General features: G+C 27.2%; 1 protein-coding gene across 1 annotated transcript in view; it reads left to right on the forward strand.

Annotated features, from left to right (window-relative positions):
- Nucleotides 1-23930, forward strand: part of LOC133662184 (centrosomal protein of 89 kDa-like) — a 105052-nt gene that overhangs the window by 59247 nt on the left and 21875 nt on the right. The gene's annotated exons all lie outside the window — the stretch shown is intronic.

Here is a 23930-nt window from a genome sequence, read left to right on the forward strand (position 1 = left end):
TCTTCGCTGGCAGCCATATAAAAAAATAATATCATAATAAAAATTGTTTGAAAACACTGAAAGGGTTTTTTTTTTAGCATTTGCTATAAAAGATCAAGTAAAATTTAAAATCGAAGTGCTGTTGAGTTTTCCAGCCATTGTGGAGGATGCAGATATGTTTAAGAGTTATTTATTTTCACATAGCCATGTTTAGAGCAGCTAGTACTTTTTATTTGTTCCTTCTACCAGTTTCTTTAGACATTTCAGATGCCTGGTTAGTGTCGTAAACCATCGGAATGTGAAGACAACCCCCACGTCTCTCTCTCTTATCAGTGTTGAGTAAAAAGAGTGTGTTTTTCCCTTGGAATGCCAGATCAACTAGAGCAGCCGATATGAATGTATTGGTTAAGCCAGGGGTCACCAACGCGGTGCCCGCGGGCACCAGGTAGCCCGTAAGGACCAGATGAGTAGCCCGCTGGCCTGTTCTAAAAATAGCTCAAATAGCAGCACTTACCAGTGAGCTGCCTCTATTTTTTAAATTGTATTTATTTACTAGCAAGCTGGTCTCAAGTGCCGCAAACGAGCGTCTTTTCGTGTCTTTCTGGCCATCTCCGGTTAATATTCCGGTCACGACATGTAAATGGAGTATTGTTGGCGCTTTTTGGATGATTATTAGAGATCTTTATGGGCGGAATAGAGTACTCCTGTTGGCCAACTCTTACTTGCCGTCTTTTACGAGTTAGAATAAAAAAAAACATGTGTTCTTGTCTTACATAATGATTGTGATTGATAGGAAAATTCCCCCCCCCAAAAAAAGTGCAGTTCCTCTTTAAGTCATTTTAGGGCTTATAATTTAAATCAAGGGTGTCCAAAGTGCAGCCTTCAGATAATTATATTAAAACAACATGAACAAGTGGAATAAAATAGCAAACAGCTGAAAAAGTTGCAATGTTTTCTATGACAAAAAGGGCATGAAAACAAAAATTATTTAAAAAAAATCAACGTTGTTATGATGTATTGACATATTCAAGGCTCCAAGTTATTCACATCAAATATTACTCTTTGAATATTTTTTTTGGGAAAAATTTTACATATTTTGTGTTTGCTATAAAAAGCAAAGTTTTCTATGACAAAAAGGGCATAAAAACAAAAATTATAAAAAAAAAAATCAACGTTGTTATGATGTATTGACCTATTCAAGGCTCCAAGTTATTCACATCAAATATTACTCTTTAAATATTTTTTGGGGGGAAAATGTTTACATATTTTGTGTTTGCTATAAAAAGCTAAGTTTTCTATGACAAAAAGGGCATACAATTTTTTTTTATAAAAATCAACGTTTTGACCTATTCAAGGCTCCAATTGCTTCACATCAAATATTACTCTTTGAATATTTTTTGGGGGAAATTTTTACATATTTTGTGTTTGCTATAAAAAGCTAAGTTTTCTATGACAAAAAGGGCATAAAAACAAAAATTATAAAAAAAATCAACGTTGTTGTGATGTATTGACCTAATCAAGGCTCCAAGTAATTCACATCAAATATTACACTTTGAATATTTTGGGGGGGAAAATGTTTCCATATTTTGTGTTTGCTATAAAAAGCTAAGTTTTCTATGACAAAAAGGGCATAAAAACAAAAATTATAAAAATCAATGTTGTTATGATGTATTGACCTATTCAAGGCTCCAATTGCTTCACATCAAATATTACTCTTTGAATATTTTTTTGGGGAAAATTTTTACATATTTGTGTTTGCTATAAAAAGCTAAGTTTTCTATGACAAAAAGGGCATAAAAACAAAAATAATGAAAATCAACGTTGTTATGATGTATTGACCTATTCAAGGCTCCAATTACTTCACATCAAATATTACTCTTTGAATATTTTTTTGGGGAAAAATTTTACATATTTTGTGTTTGCTATAAAAAGCTAAGTTTTCTATGACAAAAAGGGCATAAAAAGAAAAATTATGAAAAAAAATCAACGTTGTTATGATGTATTGACCTATTCAAGGCTCCAAGTAATTCACATCAAATATTACTCTTTGAATATTTTTTGCGGGGGAAATTTTTACATATTTTGTGTTTGCTATAAAAAGCTAAGTTTTCTATGACAAAAAGGGCATAAAAACAAAAATAATAAAAATCAACGTTGTTATGATGTATTGACCTATTCAAGGCTCCAAGTAATTCACATCAAATATTACTCTTTGAATAATTTTTTTGGGGAAAAATTTTACATATTTTGTGTTTGCTATAAAAAGCTAAGTTTTCTATGACAAAAAGGGCATAAAAACAAAAATTATTAAAAAAAATCAATGTTGTTATGATTTATTGACCTATTCAAGGCTCCAAGTAATTCACATCAAATATTACTCTTTGAATATTTTTTTGGGGGAAAATTTTTACATATTTTGTGTTTGCTATAAAAAGCTAAGTTTTCTATGACAAAAAGGGCATAAAAACAAAAATAATAAAAATCAACATTGTTATGATTTATTGACCTATTCAAGGCTCCAACTAATTCACATCAAATATTACTCTTTGAATATTTTTTGGGGAACATTTTTACATATTTTGTGTTTGCTATAAAAAGCTAAGTTTTCTATGACAAAAAGGGCATAAAAACAAAAATTAGTTTAAAAAAATCAACGTTGTTATGATGTATTGACCTATTCAAGGCTCCAAGTTATTCACATCAAATATTACTCTTTGAATATTTTTTTGGGGAAAATGTTTACATATTTTGTGTTTGCTATAAAAAGCTAAGTTTTCTATGACAAAAAGGGCATAAAAACAAAAATAATAAAAATCAACGTTGTTATGATTTATTGACCTATTCAAGGCTCCAATTACTTCACATCAAATATTACTCTTTAAATATTTTTTGGGGGGAAATTTTTACATATTTTGTGTTTGCTATAAAAAGCTAAGTTTTCTATGACAAAAAGGGCATAAAAACAAAAATAATAAAAATCAACATTGTTATGATTTATTGACCTATTCAAGGCTCCAAGTAATTCACATCAAATATTACTCTTTGAATATTTTTTGGGGGAAAAATTTTAAATATTTTGTGTTTGCTATAAAAAGCTAAGTTTTCTATGACAAAAAGGGCATAAAAACAAAAATTATTTAAAAAAAATCAACGTTGTTATGATGTATTGACCTATTCAAGGCTCCAAGTAATTCACATTAAATATTACTCTTTGAATTTTTACATATTTTGTGTTTGCTATAAAAAGCTAAGTTTTCTATGACAAAAAGGGCATAAAAACAAAAATAATAAAAATCAACGTTGTTATGATGTATTGACCTATTCAAGGCTCCAATTGCTTCACATCAAATATTACTCTTTAAATATTTTTTTGGGGAACATTTTTACATATTTTTTGTTTGCTATAAAAAGCTAAGTTTTCTATGACAAAAAGGGCATAAAAACAAAAATTATAAAAAAAAATCAACGTTGTTATGATGTATTGACCCATTCAAGGCTCCAAGCAATTCACATCAAATATTACTCTTTGAATATTTTTTGGGGGGAAAATTTTTACATATTTTGTGTTTGCTATAAAAAGCTAAGTTTTCTATGACAAAAAGGGCATAAAAACAAAAATAATAAAAATCAACGTTTTGACCTATTCAAGGCTCTAATTGCTTCACATCAAATATTACTCTTTGAATATTTTTTTGGGGAAAAATTTTACATATTTTGTGTTTGCTATAAAAAGCTAAGTTTTCTATGACAAAAAGGGCATAAAAACAAAAATAATAAAAATCAACATTGTTATGATTTATTCACCTATTCAAGGCTCCAAGTAATTCACATCAAATATTACTCTTTGAATATTTTTTGGGGGAAAAATTTCACATATTTTGTGTTTGCTATAAAAAGCTAAGTTTTCTATGACAAAAAGGGCATAAAAACAAAAATTATTTTTAAAAAAATCAACGTTGTTATGATGTATTGACCCATTCAAGGCTCCAAGTAATTCACATCAAATATTACTCTTTGAATTTTTACATATTTTGTGTTTGCTATAAAAAGCTAAGTTTTCTATGTCAAAAAGGGCATAAAAACAAAAATTATAAAAAAAAACAATCAACGTTGTTATGATGTATTGACCTATTCAAGGCTCCAAGTAATTCACATCAAATATTACTCTTTGAATATTTTTTTGGGGGGGGGAATTTTAAATGTTTTGTGTTTGCTATAAAAAGCTAAGTTTTCTATGACAAAAAGGGCATAAAAACAAAAATAATAAAAATCAACGTTGTTATGATGTATTGACCTATTCAAGGCTCCAAGTAATTCACATCAAATATTACTCTTTGAATAATTTTTTTGGGGAAAAATTTTACATATTTTGTGTTTGCTATAAAAAGCTAAGTTTTCTATGACAAAAAGGGCATAAAAACAAAAATTATTTTAAAAAATCAATGTTGTTATGATTTATTGACCTATTCAAGGCTCCAAGTAATTCACATCAAATATTACTCTTTGAATATTTTTTTGGGGGAAAATTTTTACATATTTTGTGTTTGCTATAAAAAGCTAAGTTTTCTATGACAAAAAGGGCATAAAAACAAAAATTATTAAAAAAATCAACCTTGTTATGATTTATTGACCTATTCAAGGCTCCAAGTAATTCACATCAAATATTACTCTTTGAATATTTTTGGGGGGGAAAATGTTATATATATTTTGTGTTTGCTATAAAAAGCTAAGTTTTCTATGACAAAAAGGGCATAAAAACAAAAATAATAAAAATCAACATTGTTATGATTTATTGACCTATTCAAGGCTCCAACTAATTCACATCAAATATTACTCTTTGAATATTTTTTGGGGAACATTTTTACATATTTTGTGTTTGCTATAAAAAGCTAAGTTTTCTATGACAAAAAGGGCATAAAAACAAAAATTATTTAAAAAAAATCAACGTTGTTATGATGTATTGACCTATTTAAGGCTCCAAGTTATTCACATCAAATATTACTCTTTGAATATTTTTTGGGGGGAACATTTTTACATATTTTGTGTTTGCTATAAAAAGCTAAGTTTTCTATGACAAAAAGGGCATAAAAACAAAAATAATAAAAATCAACGTTTTGACCTATTCAAGGCTCCAATTGCTTCACATCAAATATTACTCTTTGAATATTTTTTTGGGGAAAATTTTTACATATTTTGTGTTTGCTATAAAAAGCTAAGTTTTCTATGACAAAAAGGGCATAAAAACAAAAATAATAAAAATCAACATTGTTATGATTTATTCACCTATTCAAGGCTCCAAGTAATTCACATCAAATATTACTCTTTGAATATTTTTTGGGGGAAAAATTTCACATATTTTGTGTTTGCTATAAAAAGCTAAGTTTTCTATGACAAAAAGGGCATAAAAACAAAAATTATTTTAAAAAAAATCAACGTTGTTATGATGTATTGACCCATTCAAGGCTCCAAGTAATTCACATCAAATATTACTCTTTGAATTTTTACATATTTTGTGTTTGCTATAAAAAGCTAAGTTTTCTATGACAAAAAGGGCATAAAAACTAAAATTATAAAAAAACAATCAACGTTGTTATGATGTATTGACCTATTCAAGGCTCCAAGTAATTCACATCAAATATTACTCTTTGAATATTTTTTGGGGAACATTTTTACATATTTTGTGTTTGCTATAAAAAGCTAAGTTTTCTATGACAAAAAGGGCATAAAAACAAAAATAATAAAAATCAACATTGTTATGATTTATTGACCTATTCAAGGCTCCAACTAATTCACATCAAATATTACTCTTTGAATATTTTTTGGGGAACATTTTTACATATTTTGTGTTTGCTATAAAAAGCTAAGTTTTCTATGACAAAAAGGGCATAAAAACAAAAATTAGTTTAAAAAAATCAACGTTGTTATGATGTATTGACCTATTCAAGGCTCCAAGTTATTCACATCAAATATTACTCTTTGAATATTTTTTGGGGGAAAATGTTTACATATTTTGTGTTTGCTATAAAAAGCTAAGTTTTCTATGACAAAAAGGGCATAAAAACAAAAATAATAAAAATCAACGTTGTTATGATTTATTGACCTATTCAAGAATCCAATTACTTCACATCAAATATTACTCTTTAAATATTTTTTTGGGGGAAATTTTTACATATTTTGTGTTTGCTATAAAAAGCTAAGTTTTCTATGACAAAAAGGGCATAAAAACAAAAATAATAAAAATCAACATTGTTATGATTTATTGACCTATTCAAGGCTCCAAGTAATTCACATCAAATATTACTCTTTGAATATTTTTTGGGGGAAAAATTTTAAATATTTTGTGTTTGCTATAAAAAGCTAAGTTTTCTATGACAAAAAGGGCATAAAAACAAAAATTATTTAAAAAAAATCAACGTTGTTATGATGTATTGACCTATTCAAGGCTCCAAGTAATTCACATCAAATATTACTCTTTGAATTTTTACATATTTTGTGTTTGCTATAAAAAGCTAAGTTTTCTATGACAAAAAGGGCATAAAAACAAAAATAATAAAAATCAACGTTGTTATGATGTATTGACCTATTCAAGGCTCCAATTGCTTCACATCAAATATTACTCTTTAAATATTTTTTTGGGGAACATTTTTACATATTTTTTGTTTGCTATAAAAAGCTAAGTTTTCTATGACAAAAAGGGCATAAAAACAAAAATAATAAAAATCAACGTTTTGACCTATTCAAGGCTCTAATTGCTTCACATCAAATATTACTCTTTGAATATTTTTTTGGGGAAAAATTTTACATATTTTGTGTTTGCTATAAAAAGCTAAGTTTTCTATGACAAAAAGGGCATAAAAACAAAAATAATAAAAATCAACATTGTTATGATTTATTCACCTATTCAAGGCTCCAAGTAATTCACATCAAATATTACTCTTTGAATATTTTTGGGGGGAAAAATTTCACATATTTTGTGTTTGCTATAAAAAGCTAAGTTTTCTATGACAAAAAGGGCATAAAAACAAAAATTATTTTAAAAAAAATCAACGTTGTTATGATGTATTGACCCATTCAAGGCTCCAAGTAATTCACATCAAATATTACTCTTTGAATTTTTACATATTTTGTGTTTGCTATAAAAAGCTAAGTTTTCTATGTCAAAAAGGGCATAAAAACAAAAATTATAAAAAAAAACAATCAACGTTGTTATGATGTATTGACCTATTCAAGGCTCCAAGTAATTCACATCAAATATTACTCTTTGAATATTTTTTGGGGGGGGGAATTTTAAATGTTTTGTGTTTGCTATAAAAAGCTAAGTTTTCTATGACAAAAAGGGCATAAAAACAAAAATAATAAAAATCAACGTTGTTATGATGTATTGACCTATTCAAGGCTCCAAGTAATTCACATCAAATATTACTCTTTGAATAATTTTTTTGGGGAAAAATTTTACATATTTTGTGTTTGCTATAAAAAGCTAAGTTTTCTATGACAAAAAGGGCATAAAAACAAAAATTATTTTAAAAAATCAATGTTGTTATGATTTATTGACCTATTCAAGGCTCCAAGTAATTCACATCAAATATTACTCTTTGAATATTTTTTGGGGGGAAAATTTTTACATATTTTGTGTTTGCTATAAAAAGCTAAGTTTTCTATGACAAAAAGGGCATAAAAACAAAAATTATTAAAAAAATCAACCTTGTTATGATTTATTGACCTATTCAAGGCTCCAAGTAATTCACATCAAATATTACTCTTTGAATATTTTTGGGGGGGAAAATGTTATATATATTTTGTGTTTGCTATAAAAAGCTAAGTTTTCTATGACAAAAAGGGCATAAAAACAAAAATAATAAAAATCAACATTGTTATGATTTATTGACCTATTCAAGGCTCCAACTAATTCACATCAAATATTACTCTTTGAATATTTTTTGGGGAACATTTTTACATATTTTGTGTTTGCTATAAAAAGCTAAGTTTTCTATGACAAAAAGGGCATAAAAACAAAAATTATTTAAAAAAAATCAACGTTGTTATGATGTATTGACCTATTTAAGGCTCCAAGTTATTCACATCAAATATTACTCTTTGAATATTTTTTGGGGGGAACATTTTTACATATTTTGTGTTTGCTATAAAAAGCTAAGTTTTCTATGACAAAAAGGGCATAAAAACAAAAATAATAAAAATCAACGTTTTGACCTATTCAAGGCTCCAATTGCTTCACATCAAATATTACTCTTTGAATATTTTTTTGGGGAAAATTTTTACATATTTTGTGTTTGCTATAAAAAGCTAAGTTTTCTATGACAAAAAGGGCATAAAAACAAAAATAATAAAAATCAACATTGTTATGATTTATTCACCTATTCAAGGCTCCAAGTAATTCACATCAAATATTACTCTTTGAATATTTTTTTGGGGAAAAATTTCACATATTTTGTGTTTGCTATAAAAAGCTAAGTTTTCTATGACAAAAAGGGCATAAAAACAAAAATTATTTTAAAAAAAATCAACGTTGTTATGATGTATTGACCCATTCAAGGCTCCAAGTAATTCACATCAAATATTACTCTTTGAATTTTTACATATTTTGTGTTTGCTATAAAAAGCTAAGTTTTCTATGACAAAAAGGGCATAAAAACTAAAATTATAAAAAAACAATCAACGTTGTTATGATGTATTGACCTATTCAAGGCTCCAAGTAATTCACATCAAATATTACTCTTTGAATATTTTTGGGGGGGGGGAAATTTTACATGTTTTGTGTTTGCTATAAAAAGCTAAGTTTTCTATGACAAAAAGGGCATAAAAACAAAAATAATAAAAATCAACGTTGTTATGATGTATTGACCTATTCAAGGCTCCAAGTAATTCACATCAAATATTACTCTTTGAATAATTTTTTTGGGGAAAAATTTTACATATTTTGTGTTTGCTATAAAAAGCTAAGTTTTCTATGACAAAAAGGGCATAAAAACAAAAATTATTTAAAAAAATCAATGTTGTTATGATTTATTGACCTATTCAAGGCTCCAAGTAATTCACATCAAATATTACTCTTTGAATTTTTACATATTTTGTGTTTGCTATAAAAAGCTAAGTTTTCTATGACAAAAAGGGCATAAAAACAAAAATTATAAAAAAAACAATCAACGTTGTTATGATGTATTGACCTATTCAAGGCTCCAAGTAATTCACATCAAATATTACTCTTTGAATATTTTTTGGGGGGGGAAATTTTAAATGTTTTGTGTTTGCTATAAAAAGCTAAGTTTTCTATGACAAAAAGGGCATAAAAACAAAAATAATAAAAATCAACGTTGTTATGATGTATTGACCTATTCAAGGCTCCAAGTAATTCACATCAAATATTACTCTTTGAATAATTTTTTGGGGGAAAAATTTTACATATTTTGTGTTTGCTATAAAAAGCTAAGTTTTCTATGACAAAAAGGGCATAAAAACAAAAATTATTTAAAAAAATCAATGTTGTTTTGATTTATTGACCTATTCAAGGCTCCAAGTAATTCACATCAAATATTACTCTTTGAATATTTTTTGGGGGGGAAATTTTTACATATTTTGTGTTTGCTATAAAAAGCTAAGTTTTCTATGACAAAAAGGGCATAAAAACAAAAATAATAAAAATCAACATTGTTATGATTTATTGACCTATTCAAGGCTCCAACTAATTCACATCAAATATTACTCTTTGAATATTTTTTGGGGAACATTTTTACATATTTTGTGTTTGCTATAAAAAGCTAAGTTTTCTATGACAAAAAGGGCATAAAAACAAAAATTATTTAAAAAAAATCAACGTTGTTATGATGTATTGACCTATTCAAGGCTCCAAGTTATTCACATCAAATATTACTCTTTGAATATTTTTTGGGGGGAACATTTTTACATATTTTGTGTTTGCTATAAAAAGCTAAGTTTTCTATGACAAAAAGGGCATAAAAACAAAAATAATAAAAATCAACGTTTTGACCTATTCAAGGCTCCAATTGCTTCACATCAAATATTACTCTTTGAATATTTTTTTGGGGAAAAATTTTACATATTTTGTGTTTGCTATAAAAAGCTAAGTTTTCTATGACAAAAAGGGCATAAAAACAAAAATAATAAAAATCAACATTGTTATGATTTATTCACCTATTCAAGGCTCCAAGTAATTCACATCAAATATTACTCTTTGAATATTTTTTTGGGGAAAAATTTCACATATTTTGTGTTTGCTATAAAAAGCTAAGTTTTCTATGACAAAAAGGGCATAAAAACAAAAATTATTTTTAAAAAAATCAACGTTGTTATGATGTATTGACCCATTCAAGGCTCCAAGTAATTCACATCAAATATTACTCTTTGAATTTTTACATATTTTGTGTTTGCTATAAAAAGCTAAGTTTTCTATGACAAAAAGGGCATAAAAACAAAAATTATAAAAAAACAATCAACGTTGTTATGATGTATTGACCTATTCAAGGCTCCAAGTAATTCACATCAAATATTACTCTTTGAATATTTTTTGGGGGGGGGAAATTTTACATGTTTTGTGTTTGCTATAAAAAGCTAAGTTTTCTATGACAAAAAGGGCATAAAAACAAAAATAATAAAAATCAACGTTGTTATGATGTATTGACCTATTCAAGGCTCCAAGTAATTCACATCAAATATTACTCTTTGAATAATTTTTTTGGGGAAAAATTTTACATATTTTGTGTTTGCTATAAAAAGCTAAGTTTTCTATGACAAAAAGGGCATAAAAACAAAAATTATTTAAAAAAATCAATGTTGTTATGATTTATTGACCTATTCAAGGCTCCAAGTAATTCACATCAAATATTACTCTTTGAATATTTTTTGGGGGGAAAACTTTTACATATTTTGTGTTTGCTATAAAAAGCTAAGTTTTCTATGACAAAAAGGGCATAAAAACAAAAATTATTAAAAAAATCAACGTTGTTATGATGTATTGACCTATTCAAGGCTCCAAGTAATTCACATCAAATATTACTCTTTGAATATTTTTGGGGGGGAAAATTTTATATATATTTTGTGTTTGCTATAAAAAGCTAAGTTTTCTATGACAAAAAGGGCATAAAAACAAAAATAATAAAAATCAACATTGTTATGATTTATTGACCTATTCAAGGCTCCAACTAATTCACATCAAATATTACTCTTTGAATATTTTTGGGGGGGAAAATTTTATATATATTTTGTGTTTGCTATAAAAAGCTAAGTTTTCTATGACAAAAAGGGCATAAAAACAAAAATAATAAAAATCAACATTGTTATGATTTATTGACCTATTCAAGGCTCCAACTAATTCACATCAAATATTACTCTTTGAATATTTTTTGGGGAACATTTTTACATATTTTGTGTTTGCTATAAAAAGCTAAGTTTTCTATGACAAAAAGGGCATAAAAACAAAAATTATTTAAAAAAAATCAACGTTGTTATGATGTATTGACCTATTTAAGGCTCCAAGTTATTCACATCAAATATTACTCTTTGAATATTTTTTGGGGGGAACATTTTTACATATTTTGTGTTTGCTATAAAAAGCTAAGTTTTCTATGACAAAAAGGGCATAAAAACAAAAATAATAAAAATCAACGTTTTGACCTATTCAAGGCTCCAATTGCTTCACATCAAATATTACTCTTTGAATATTTTTTGGGGGAAAATTTTTACATATTTTGTGTTTGCTATAAAAAGCTAAGTTTTCTATGACAAAAAGGGCATAAAAACAAAAATAATAAAAATCAACATTGTTATGATTTATTCACCTATTCAAGGCTCCAAGTAATTCACATCAAATATTACTCTTTGAATATTTTTTTGGGGAAAAATTTCACATATTTTGTGTTTGCTATAAAAAGCTAAGTTTTCTATGACAAAAAGGGCATAAAAACAAAAATTATTTTAAAAAAAATCAACGTTGTTATGATGTATTGACCCATTCAAGGCTCCAAGTAATTCACATCAAATATTACTCTTTGAATTTTTACATATTTTTTGTTTGCTATAAAAAGCTAAGTTTTCTATGACAAAAAGGGCATAAAAACTAAAATTATAAAAAAACAATCAACGTTGTTATGATGTATTGACCTATTCAAGGCTCCAAGTAATTCACATCAAATATTACTCTTTGAATATTTTTTGGGGAACATTTTTACATATTTTGTGTTTGCTATAAAAAGCTAAGTTTTCTATGACAAAAAGGGCATAAAAACAAAAATTATTTAAAAAAAATCAACGTTGTTATGATGTATTGACCTATTTAAGGCTCCAAGTTATTCACATCAAATATTACTCTTTGAATATTTTTTGGGGGGAACATTTTTACATATTTTGTGTTTGCTATAAAAAGCTAAGTTTTCTATGACAAAAAGGGCATAAAAACAAAAATAATAAAAATCAACGTTTTGACCTATTCAAGGCTCCAATTGCTTCACATCAAATATTACTCTTTGAATATTTTTTTGGGGAAAATTTTTACATATTTTGTGTTTGCTATAAAAAGCTAAGTTTTCTATGACAAAAAGGGCATAAAAACAAAAATAATAAAAATCAACATTGTTATGATTTATTCACCTATTCAAGGCTCCAAGTAATTCACATCAAATATTACTCTTTGAATATTTTTTTGGGGAAAAATTTCACATATTTTGTGTTTGCTATAAAAAGCTAAGTTTTCTATGACAAAAAGGGCATAAAAACAAAAATTATTTTAAAAAAAATCAACGTTGTTATGATGTATTGACCCATTCAAGGCTCCAAGTAATTCACATCAAATATTACTCTTTGAATTTTTACATATTTTGTGTTTGCTATAAAAAGCTAAGTTTTCTATGACAAAAAGGGCATAAAAACTAAAATTATAAAAAAACAATCAACGTTGTTATGATGTATTGACCTATTCAAGGCTCCAAGTAATTCACATCAAATATTACTCTTTGAATATTTTTGGGGGGGGGAAATTTTACATGTTTTGTGTTTGCTATAAAAAGCTAAGTTTTCTATGACAAAAAGGGCATAAAAACAAAAATAATAAAAATCAACGTTGTTATGATGTATTGACCTATTCAAGGCTCCAAGTAATTCACATCAAATATTACTCTTTGAATAATTTTTTTGGGGAAAAATTTTACATATTTTGTGTTTGCTATAAAAAGCTAAGTTTTCTATGACAAAAAGGGCATAAAAACAAAAATTATTTAAAAAAATCAATGTTGTTATGATTTATTGACCTATTCAAGGCTCCAAGTAATTCACATCAAATATTACTCTTTGAATTTTTACATATTTTGTGTTTGCTATAAAAAGCTAAGTTTTCTATGACAAAAAGGGCATAAAAACAAAAATTATAAAAAAAACAATCAACGTTGTTATGATGTATTGACCTATTCAAGGCTCCAAGTAATTCACATCAAATATTACTCTTTGAATATTTTTTGGGGGGGGAAATTTTAAATGTTTTGTGTTTGCTATAAAAAGCTAAGTTTTCTATGACAAAAAGGGCATAAAAACAAAAATAATAAAAATCAACGTTGTTATGATGTATTGACCTATTCAAGGCTCCAAGTAATTCACATCAAATATTACTCTTTGAATAATTTTTTGGGGGAAAAATTTTACATATTTTGTGTTTGCTATAAAAAGCTAAGTTTTCTATGACAAAAAGGGCATAAAAACAAAAATTATTTAAAAAAATCAATGTTGTTTTGATTTATTGACCTATTCAAGGCTCCAAGTAATTCACATCAAATATTACTCTTTGAATATTTTTTGGGGGGGAAATTTTTACATATTTTGTGTTTGCTATAAAAAGCTAAGTTTTCTATGACAAAAAGGGCATAAAAACAAAAATAATAAAAATCAACATTGTTATGATTTATTGACCTATTCAAGGCTCCAACTAATTCACATCAAATATTACTCTTTGAATATTTTTTGGGGAACATTTTTACATATTTTGTGTTTGCTATAAAAAGCTAAGTTTTCTATGACAAAAAGGGCATAAAAACAAAAATTATTTAAAAAAAATCAACGTTGTTATGATGTATTGACCTATTCAAGGCTCCAAGTTATTCACATCAAATATTACTCTTTGAATATTTTTTGGGGGGAACATTTTTACATATTTTGTGTTTGCTATAAAAAGCTAAGTTTTCTATGACAAAAAGGGCATAAAAACAAAAATAATAAAAATCAACGTTTTGACCTATTCAAGGCTCCAATTGCTTCACATCAAATATTACTCTTTGAATATTTTTTTGGGGAAAAATTTTACATATTTTGTGTTTGCTATAAAAAGCTAAGTTTTCTATGACAAAAAGGGCATAAAAACAAAAATAATAAAAATCAACATTGTTATGATTTATTCACCTATTCAAGGCTCCAAGTAATTCACATCAAATATTACTCTTTGAATATTTTTTGGGGGAAAAATTTCACATATTTTGTGTTTGCTATAAAAAGCTAAGTTTTCTATGACAAAAAGGGCATAAAAACAAAAATTATTTTTAAAAAAATCAACGTTGTTATGATGTATTGACCCATTCAAGGCTCCAAGTAATTCACATCAAATATTACTCTTTGAATTTTTACATATTTTGTGTTTGCTATAAAAAGCTAAGTTTTCTATGACAAAAAGGGCATAAAAACAAAAATTATAAAAAAACAATCAACGTTGTTATGATGTATTGACCTATTCAAGGCTCCAAGTAATTCACATCAAATATTACTCTTTGAATATTTTTTGGGGGGGGAAATTTTACATGTTTTGTGTTTGCTATAAAAAGCTAAGTTTTCTATGACAAAAAGGGCATAAAAACAAAAATAATAAAAATCAACGTTGTTATGATGTATTGACCTATTCAAGGCTCCAAGTAATTCACATCAAATATTACTCTTTGAATAATTTTTTTGGGGAAAAATTTTACATATTTTGTGTTTGCTATAAAAAGCTAAGTTTTCTATGACAAAAAGGGCATAAAAACAAAAATTATTTAAAAAAATCAATGTTGTTATGATTTATTGACCTATTCAAGGCTCCAAGTAATTCACATCAAATATTACTCTTTGAATATTTTTTGGGGGGAAAACTTTTACATATTTTGTGTTTGCTATAAAAAGCTAAGTTTTCTATGACAAAAAGGGCATAAAAACAAAAATTATTAAAAAAATCAACGTTGTTATGATGTATTGACCTATTCAAGGCTCCAAGTAATTCACATCAAATATTACTCTTTGAATATTTTTGGGGGGGAAAATTTTATATATATTTTGTGTTTGCTATAAAAAGCTAAGTTTTCTATGACAAAAAGGGCATAAAAACAAAAATAATAAAAATCAACATTGTTATGATTTATTGACCTATTCAAGGCTCCAACTAATTCACATCAAATATTACTCTTTGAATATTTTTGGGGGGGAAAATTTTATATATATTTTGTGTTTGCTATAAAAAGCTAAGTTTTCTATGACAAAAAGGGCATAAAAACAAAAATAATAAAAATCAACATTGTTATGATTTATTGACCTATTCAAGGCTCCAACTAATTCACATCAAATATTACTCTTTGAATATTTTTTGGGGAACATTTTTACATATTTTGTGTTTGCTATAAAAAGCTAAGTTTTCTATGACAAAAAGGGCATAAAAACAAAAATTATTTAAAAAAAATCAACGTTGTTATGATGTATTGACCTATTCAAGGCTCCAAGTTATTCACATCAAATATTACTCTTTGAATATTTTTTTGGGGAAAATGTTTACATATTTTGTGTTTGCTATAAAAAGCTAAGTTTTCTATGACAAAAAGGGCATAAAAACAAAAATAATAAAAATCAACATTGTTATGATTTATTCACCTATTCAAGGCTCCAAGTAATTCACATCAAATATTACTCTTTGAATATTTTTTTGGGGAAAAATTTCACATATTTTGTGTTTGCTATAAAAAGCTAAGTTTTCTATGACAAAAAGGGCATAAAAACAAAAATTATTTTAAAAAAAATCAACGTTGTTATGATGTATTGACCCATTCAAGGCTCCAAGTAATTCACATCAAATATTACTCTTTGAATTTTTACATATTTTGTGTTTGCTATAAAAAGCTAAGTTTTCTATGACAAAAAGGGCATAAAAACTAAAATTATAAAAAAACAATCAACGTTGTTATGATGTATTGACCTATTCAAGGCTCCAAGTAATTCACATCAAATATTACTCTTTGAATATTTTTGGGGGGGGGAAATTTTACATGTTTTGTGTTTGCTATAAAAAGCTAAGTTTTCTATGACAAAAAGGGCATAAAAACAAAAATAATAAAAATCAACGTTGTTATGATGTATTGACCTATTCAAGGCTCCAAGTAATTCACATCAAATATTACTCTTTGAATAATTTTTTTGGGGAAAAATTTTACATATTTTGTGTTTGCTATAAAAAGCTAAGTTTTCTATGACAAAAAGGGCATAAAAACAAAAATTATTTAAAAAAATCAATGTTGTTATGATTTATTGACCTATTCAAGGCTCCAAGTAATTCACATCAAATATTACTCTTTGAATTTTTACATATTTTGTGTTTGCTATAAAAAGCTAAGTTTTCTATGACAAAAAGGGCATAAAAACAAAAATTATAAAAAAAACAATCAACGTTGTTATGATGTATTGACCTATTCAAGGCTCCAAGTAATTCACATCAAATATTACTCTTTGAATATTTTTTGGGGGGGGAAATTTTAAATGTTTTGTGTTTGCTATAAAAAGCTAAGTTTTCTATGACAAAAAGGGCATAAAAACAAAAATAATAAAAATCAACGTTGTTATGATGTATTGACCTATTCAAGGCTCCAAGTAATTCACATCAAATATTACTCTTTGAATAATTTTTTGGGGGAAAAATTTTACATATTTTGTGTTTGCTATAAAAAGCTAAGTTTTCTATGACAAAAAGGGCATAAAAACAAAAATTATTTAAAAAAATCAATGTTGTTTTGATTTATTGACCTATTCAAGGCTCCAAGTAATTCACATCAAATATTACTCTTTGAATATTTTTTGGGGGGGAAATTTTTACATATTTTGTGTTTGCTATAAAAAGCTAAGTTTTCTATGACAAAAAGGGCATAAAAACAAAAATAATAAAAATCAACATTGTTATGATTTATTGACCTATTCAAGGCTCCAACTAATTCACATCAAATATTACTCTTTGAATATTTTTTGGGGAACATTTTTACATATTTTGTGTTTGCTATAAAAAGCTAAGTTTTCTATGACAAAAAGGGCATAAAAACAAAAATTATTTAAAAAAAATCAACGTTGTTATGATGTATTGACCTATTCAAGGCTCCAAGTTATTCACATCAAATATTACTCTTTGAATATTTTTTGGGGGGAACATTTTTACATATTTTGTGTTTGCTATAAAAAGCTAAGTTTTCTATGACAAAAAGGGCATAAAAACAAAAATAATAAAAATCAACGTTTTGACCTATTCAAGGCTCCAATTGCTTCACATCAAATATTACTCTTTGAATATTTTTTGGGGGAAAAATTTTACATATTTTGTGTTTGCTATAAAAAGCTAAGTTTTCTATGACAAAAAGGGCATAAAAACAAAAATAATAAAAATCAACATTGTTATGATTTATTCACCTATTCAAGGCTCCAAGTAATTCACATCAAATATTACTCTTTGAATATTTTTTGGGGGAAAAATTTCACATATTTTGTGTTTGCTATAAAAAGCTAAGTTTTCTATGACAAAAAGGGCATAAAAACAAAAATTATTTTTAAAAAAATCAACGTTGTTATGATGTATTGACCCATTCAAGGCTCCAAGTAATTCACATCAAATATTACTCTTTGAATTTTTACATATTTTGTGTTTGCTATAAAAAGCTAAGTTTTCTATGACAAAAAGGGCATAAAAACAAAAATTATAAAAAAACAATCAACGTTGTTATGATGTATTGACCTATTCAAGGCTCCAAGTAATTCACATCAAATATTACTCTTTGAATATTTTTTGGGGGGGGAAATTTTACATGTTTTGTGTTTGCTATAAAAAGCTAAGTTTTCTATGACAAAAAGGGCATAAAAACAAAAATAATAAAAATCAACGTTGTTATGATGTATTGACCTATTCAAGGCTCCAAGTAATTCACATCAAATATTACTCTTTGAATAATTTTTTTGGGGAAAAATTTTACATATTTTGTGTTTGCTATAAAAAGCTAAGTTTTCTATGACAAAAAGGGCATAAAAACAAAAATTATTTAAAAAAATCAATGTTGTTATGATTTATTGACCTATTCAAGGCTCCAAGTAATTCACATCAAATATTACTCTTTGAATATTTTTTGGGGGGAAAACTTTTACATATTTTGTGTTTGCTATAAAAAGCTAAGTTTTCTATGACAAAAAGGGCATAAAAACAAAAATTATTAAAAAAATCAACGTTGTTATGATGTATTGACCTATTCAAGGCTCCAAGTAATTCACATCAAATATTACTCTTTGAATATTTTTGGGGGGGAAAATTTTATATATATTTTGTGTTTGCTATAAAAAGCTAAGTTTTCTATGACAAAAAGGGCATAAAAACAAAAATAATAAAAATCAACATTGTTATGATTTATTGACCTATTCAAGGCTCCAACTAATTCACATCAAATATTACTCTTTGAATATTTTTGGGGGGGAAAATTTTATATATATTTTGTGTTTGCTATAAAAAGCTAAGTTTTCTATGACAAAAAGGGCATAAAAACAAAAATAATAAAAATCAACATTGTTATGATTTATTGACCTATTCAAGGCTCCAACTAATTCACATCAAATATTACTCTTTGAATATTTTTTGGGGAACATTTTTACATATTTTGTGTTTGCTATAAAAAGCTAAGTTTTCTATGACAAAAAGGGCATAAAAACAAAAATTATTTAAAAAAAATCAACGTTGTTATGATGTATTGACCTATTCAAGGCTCCAAGTTATTCACATCAAATATTACTCTTTGAATATTTTTTTGGGGAAAATGTTTACATATTTTGTGTTTGCTATAAAAAGCTAAGTTTTCTATGACAAAAAGGGCATAAAAACAAAAATAATAAAAATCAGCGTTGTTATGATTTATTGACCTATTCAAGGCTCCAAGAATGTTTTTGACTGCCTATCAACAGACATCTTGCAAATAGTTAATAATTCTATTAAATCGGGCAATTTCCCGAAGGCTTTCAAAACTGCAGTCATTAAACCTCTTCTAAAAAAGCAGAGCCTAGATGCCTCTGTTATCAACAACTACAGACCAATTTCAAATCTACCATTCATAAGTAAAATAATTGAGAAAGTTGTCCTCCAACAACTAAATCACTTCTTGGCTTCTACTGGCTGCCACAACAACTTCCAGTCAGGATTTCGACCTCTTCATAGCACAGAGACGGCCCTTCTTAAAGTTATAAATGACATCCGTCTAAACACAGACTCTGGCAAAACTTCAGTATTAATGCTTTTGGACCTCAGTGCTGCATTTGACACTGTCGACCACTCAATACTTTTGGACAGGTTGGAAAACTGGGTGGGGATCTCAGGCACAGTTTTAAGCTGGTTCAAGTCATATCTACAAGATAGGAACTATTTTGTTTCCATTGGTGACTTTGTATCAGAACCAACCAACGTAACGTGTGGAGTCCCCCAAGGTTCAATCTTGGGGCCGACTTTATTTAACATCTATATGCTCCCACTAGGACAAATCATGCAAAATAATAACATTGACCATCATTGCTATGCCGATGACACCCAAATCTATGTAGCGCTATCACCAAATGACTATCGCCCCATAGATCTTCTGTGCCAGTGCATTGAGCAAGTCAAACACTGGATGTGCCAAAATTTCCTACAACTAAATGAAGATAAAACTGAGATAATTGTTTTTGGTGCTAAAAAAGAAAGGTTTAAAGTCATCCAACACCTTCAATCACTGTCCCTGAAAACCTCAAATAAAGCCAGAAATCTTGGGGTTATTTTAGATTCTGATTTACATTTCGACAGTCACATCAAATCAGTAACAAAATCGGCCTACTATCACCTCAAAAATGTAAAAAGACTTAGAGGGCTCATGTCAGCTCAAGACTTAGAAAAACTTGTACATGCCTTTATTACCAGTAGGCTAGACTATTGTAATGGTCTCCTTGCAGGTCTTCCCAAAAAAAGTGTCAGGCAGCTACAGCTTGTTCAGAACGCTGCTGCTAGAGTTCTAACAAAGACCAAAAAATGTGAGCACATTACAGCAATTCTTAAATCCTTACATTGGCTCCCTGTACATCAGAGAATAGATTTCAAAATCCTCCTGCTCACATATAAATCACTACATGGTCTAGGGCCCAAGTATATCACTGATATGCTCCCACTATATACGCCCTCTAGATCACTAAGATCTTCTGAGACCAATCTGTTAGCGGTTCCAAGAGTAAACTCAAATCAAGGGAGATCATCATTCAGTCACTATGCAACACATAGCTGGAATAAACTTCCTGAAGATGTCAGACTCTCCCCAACTCTCACTACTTTTAAAACTAGACTGAAGACTTTTATGTTCACCTTAGCTTTCAGCTAAATCTTTTAATCTTTTAACTTTTAACGTCTGCACTGTTTTTATTTTTATTGTCTGCATTTTAATTTTGCTTTTATTTTCTTTCATTTCACTTTGTTGTCTGTGAAGCACTTTGAGTCTGCCTTGTGTATGAAAAGCGCTATACAAATAAAGTTGCCTTGCCTTGCCAATTACTTCACATCAAATATTACTCTTTAAATATTTTTTTGGGGAAAATTTTTACATATTTTGTGTTTGCTATAAAAAGCTAAGTTTCCTATGACAAAAAGGGCATAAAAACAAAAATAATAAAAATCAACATTGTTATGATTTATTGACCTATTCAAGGCTCCAAGTAATTCACATCAAATATTACTCTTTGAATATTTTTTGGGGGAAAATTTTACATATTTTGTGTTTGCTATAAAAAGCTAAGTTTTCTATGACAAAAAGGGCATAAAAACAAAAATTATTTAAAAAAAATCAATGTTATGATTTATTGACCCATTCCAAGTTATTCACATTAAATATTACTCTTTGAATATTTTTTGGGGGGAAAATTTTACATATTTTGTGTTTGCTATAAAAAGCTAAGTTTTCTATGACAAAAAGGGCATAAAAACAAAAATTATAAAAATCAACATTGTTATGATTTATTGACCTATTCAAGGCTTCAAGTAATTCACATCAAATATTACTCTTTGAATATGTTTTGGGGGGGACAAATTTGCATATTTTGTGTTTGCTATAAAAAGCTAAGTTTTCTATGACAAAAAGGGCATAAAAACAAAAATTATTTAAAAAAAATCAACGTTGTTATGATTTATTGACCTATTCAAGGCTCCAAGTAATTCACATCAAATATTACTCTTTGAATATTTTTGGGGGGGGGGAAATTTTCCATATTTTGTGTTTGCTATAAAAAGCTACGTTTTCTATGACAAAAAGGGCATAAAAACAAAAATAATAAAAAACAACATTGTTATGATTTATTGACCTATTCAAGGCTCCAATTACTTCACATCAAATATTACTCTTTGAAGATTTTTTGGGGGGAGAAATGTTGCATATTTTGTGTTTGCTATAAAAAGCTAAGTTTTCTATGACAAAAAGGGCATAAAAACAAAAATTATTTTAAAAAAATCAGCGCTGTTATGATGTATTGACCTATTCAAGGCTCCAAGTAATTCACATCAAATATTACTCTTTGAATATTTTTTTGGGGGAAAATTTTTACATATTTTGTGTTTGCTATAAAAAGCTAAGTTTTCTATGACAAAAAATGATAAAAAATCAACTGATTGATCTGAAGTTGTTCTAGAAATGTAAGCCTTTCTAGTAAAAAAAACATTTATGACTTATTTTCAACACTGAATGAAAGCGACCTTGAGTAATTTAGTAGATTTTTAAAAACTGTCATTGCTTTAAAAAATAATAATGAATCAAAATCAATGTTGTTATGAACTATTGGCCGATTTAAGGCTGTGATTAGTTCACATCAAATATTACTCTTTGAATAATTAGTTGGGGAAAAAATGTTGCATATTTTGTGTGTTTGCAATAAAAAACAAAGTTTTCTATGACAAAAAGAGCATAAAAACAAAAATGATAAAAAATCAACTGATGTATCGGAAGTTGATCTAGAAGTGTAAGCCTTGCAAGTAATTAAACATTTATGACTTATTTTCAACACTGAATGAAAGCGACTTTGAGTGATTTAGTCGGATTTTTAAAAACTGGCATTGCTTTAAAAAATAATAATGAATCAAAATCAATGTTGTTATTAACTATTGACCTATTTAAGGCTGTGATTATTTCACATCAAATATTACTCTTTTAATTTTTTTTTGGGGGGGGGGGGGAATGCATTGGGGGGGGGGGGGGGGGGGAATGCATTAAAAAAAAACAGGGTTTTCTTTTACAAACAAAAATGGCATGAAACGTAAAAAATATATATATTAAAACTTTATATCGATGTATCGGAACTTTACTTAGAGATTAAAGTGTTAAAAAAAAAAGCATATATGAAAAAATGTTATGACAGACACTTCCGGGTGTGTATATATATATATATATATATATATATATATATATATATATATATATATATATATATATATATATATATATATATATATATATATATATATATATATATATATATATATATATATGTACATATATATATATATGTACATAAATGTATATGTACATAAATGTATATGTACATAAATGTATATATATAAATATATGTACATAAATGTATATATATACATATATGTATATATATGTATATATATAAATATATGTATATATATGTATATATGTATATGTATCTGCCGTTTCTTTTCTTTTCTTTTCTACTCTGCTCCGGGGTGGACCGCTAGCCTGTCCATCAGATGGGGACGTCTCTACGCTGCTGACCCGTCTCCACTCGGGATGGTTCCCGCTGGCCCCACCATGGACTGGACTTTCGCTGATGTGTTGGACTTTCACAATATTATATCAGACCCACTCGACACCGAGGATGTCGTTGTGGCTTGTACAGCCCTTTGAGACACTAGTGATTTAGGGCTATATAAATAAACATTGATTGATTGATTGATGATATGTATATATGTGTGTGTATATATATATATATATACATATATATATATATATATATATATATATATGTACATAAATGTATATGTACATAAATGTATATATATAAATATATGTATATATATGTATATATATATAAATATATGTATATATATGTATATATGTATATGTATATATGTATAAGTATATACAGTATGTATATATGTGTGTATATATATATATATATATATATATATATATATATATATATATATATATATATATATATATATATATATATATATATATATATATATATATATATATATATATATATATATATATATATATATATATATATTAGGGCTGCAACAACTAATCGATTAAAATCGATTATAAAAATAGTTGCCGATTAATTTAGTCATCGATTCGTTGGATCTATGCTTTGCGCATGCGCAGAAACTTTTAATTTTTTTTAATTTATTTTTTTAAATAAACCTTTATTTATAAACTGCAACATGTACAAACAGCTGAGAAACAATAATCAAAATAAGTATGGTGCCAGTATGCTGGTTTTTTCCCCAATAAAATACTGGAAAGGATAGAAATGTAGTTTGTCTCTTTTACCCGATTATTAATCGATTAATCGAAGTAATAATCGACAGATTAATCGATTATCAAATTAATCGTTAGTTGCAGCCCTAATATATATATATATACATATATATATAT

Source organism: Entelurus aequoreus, linkage group LG02 (assembly GCF_033978785.1).
Source record: "Entelurus aequoreus isolate RoL-2023_Sb linkage group LG02, RoL_Eaeq_v1.1, whole genome shotgun sequence".
In the NCBI taxonomy this organism is placed as follows: domain Eukaryota; kingdom Metazoa; phylum Chordata; class Actinopteri; order Syngnathiformes; family Syngnathidae; genus Entelurus; species Entelurus aequoreus.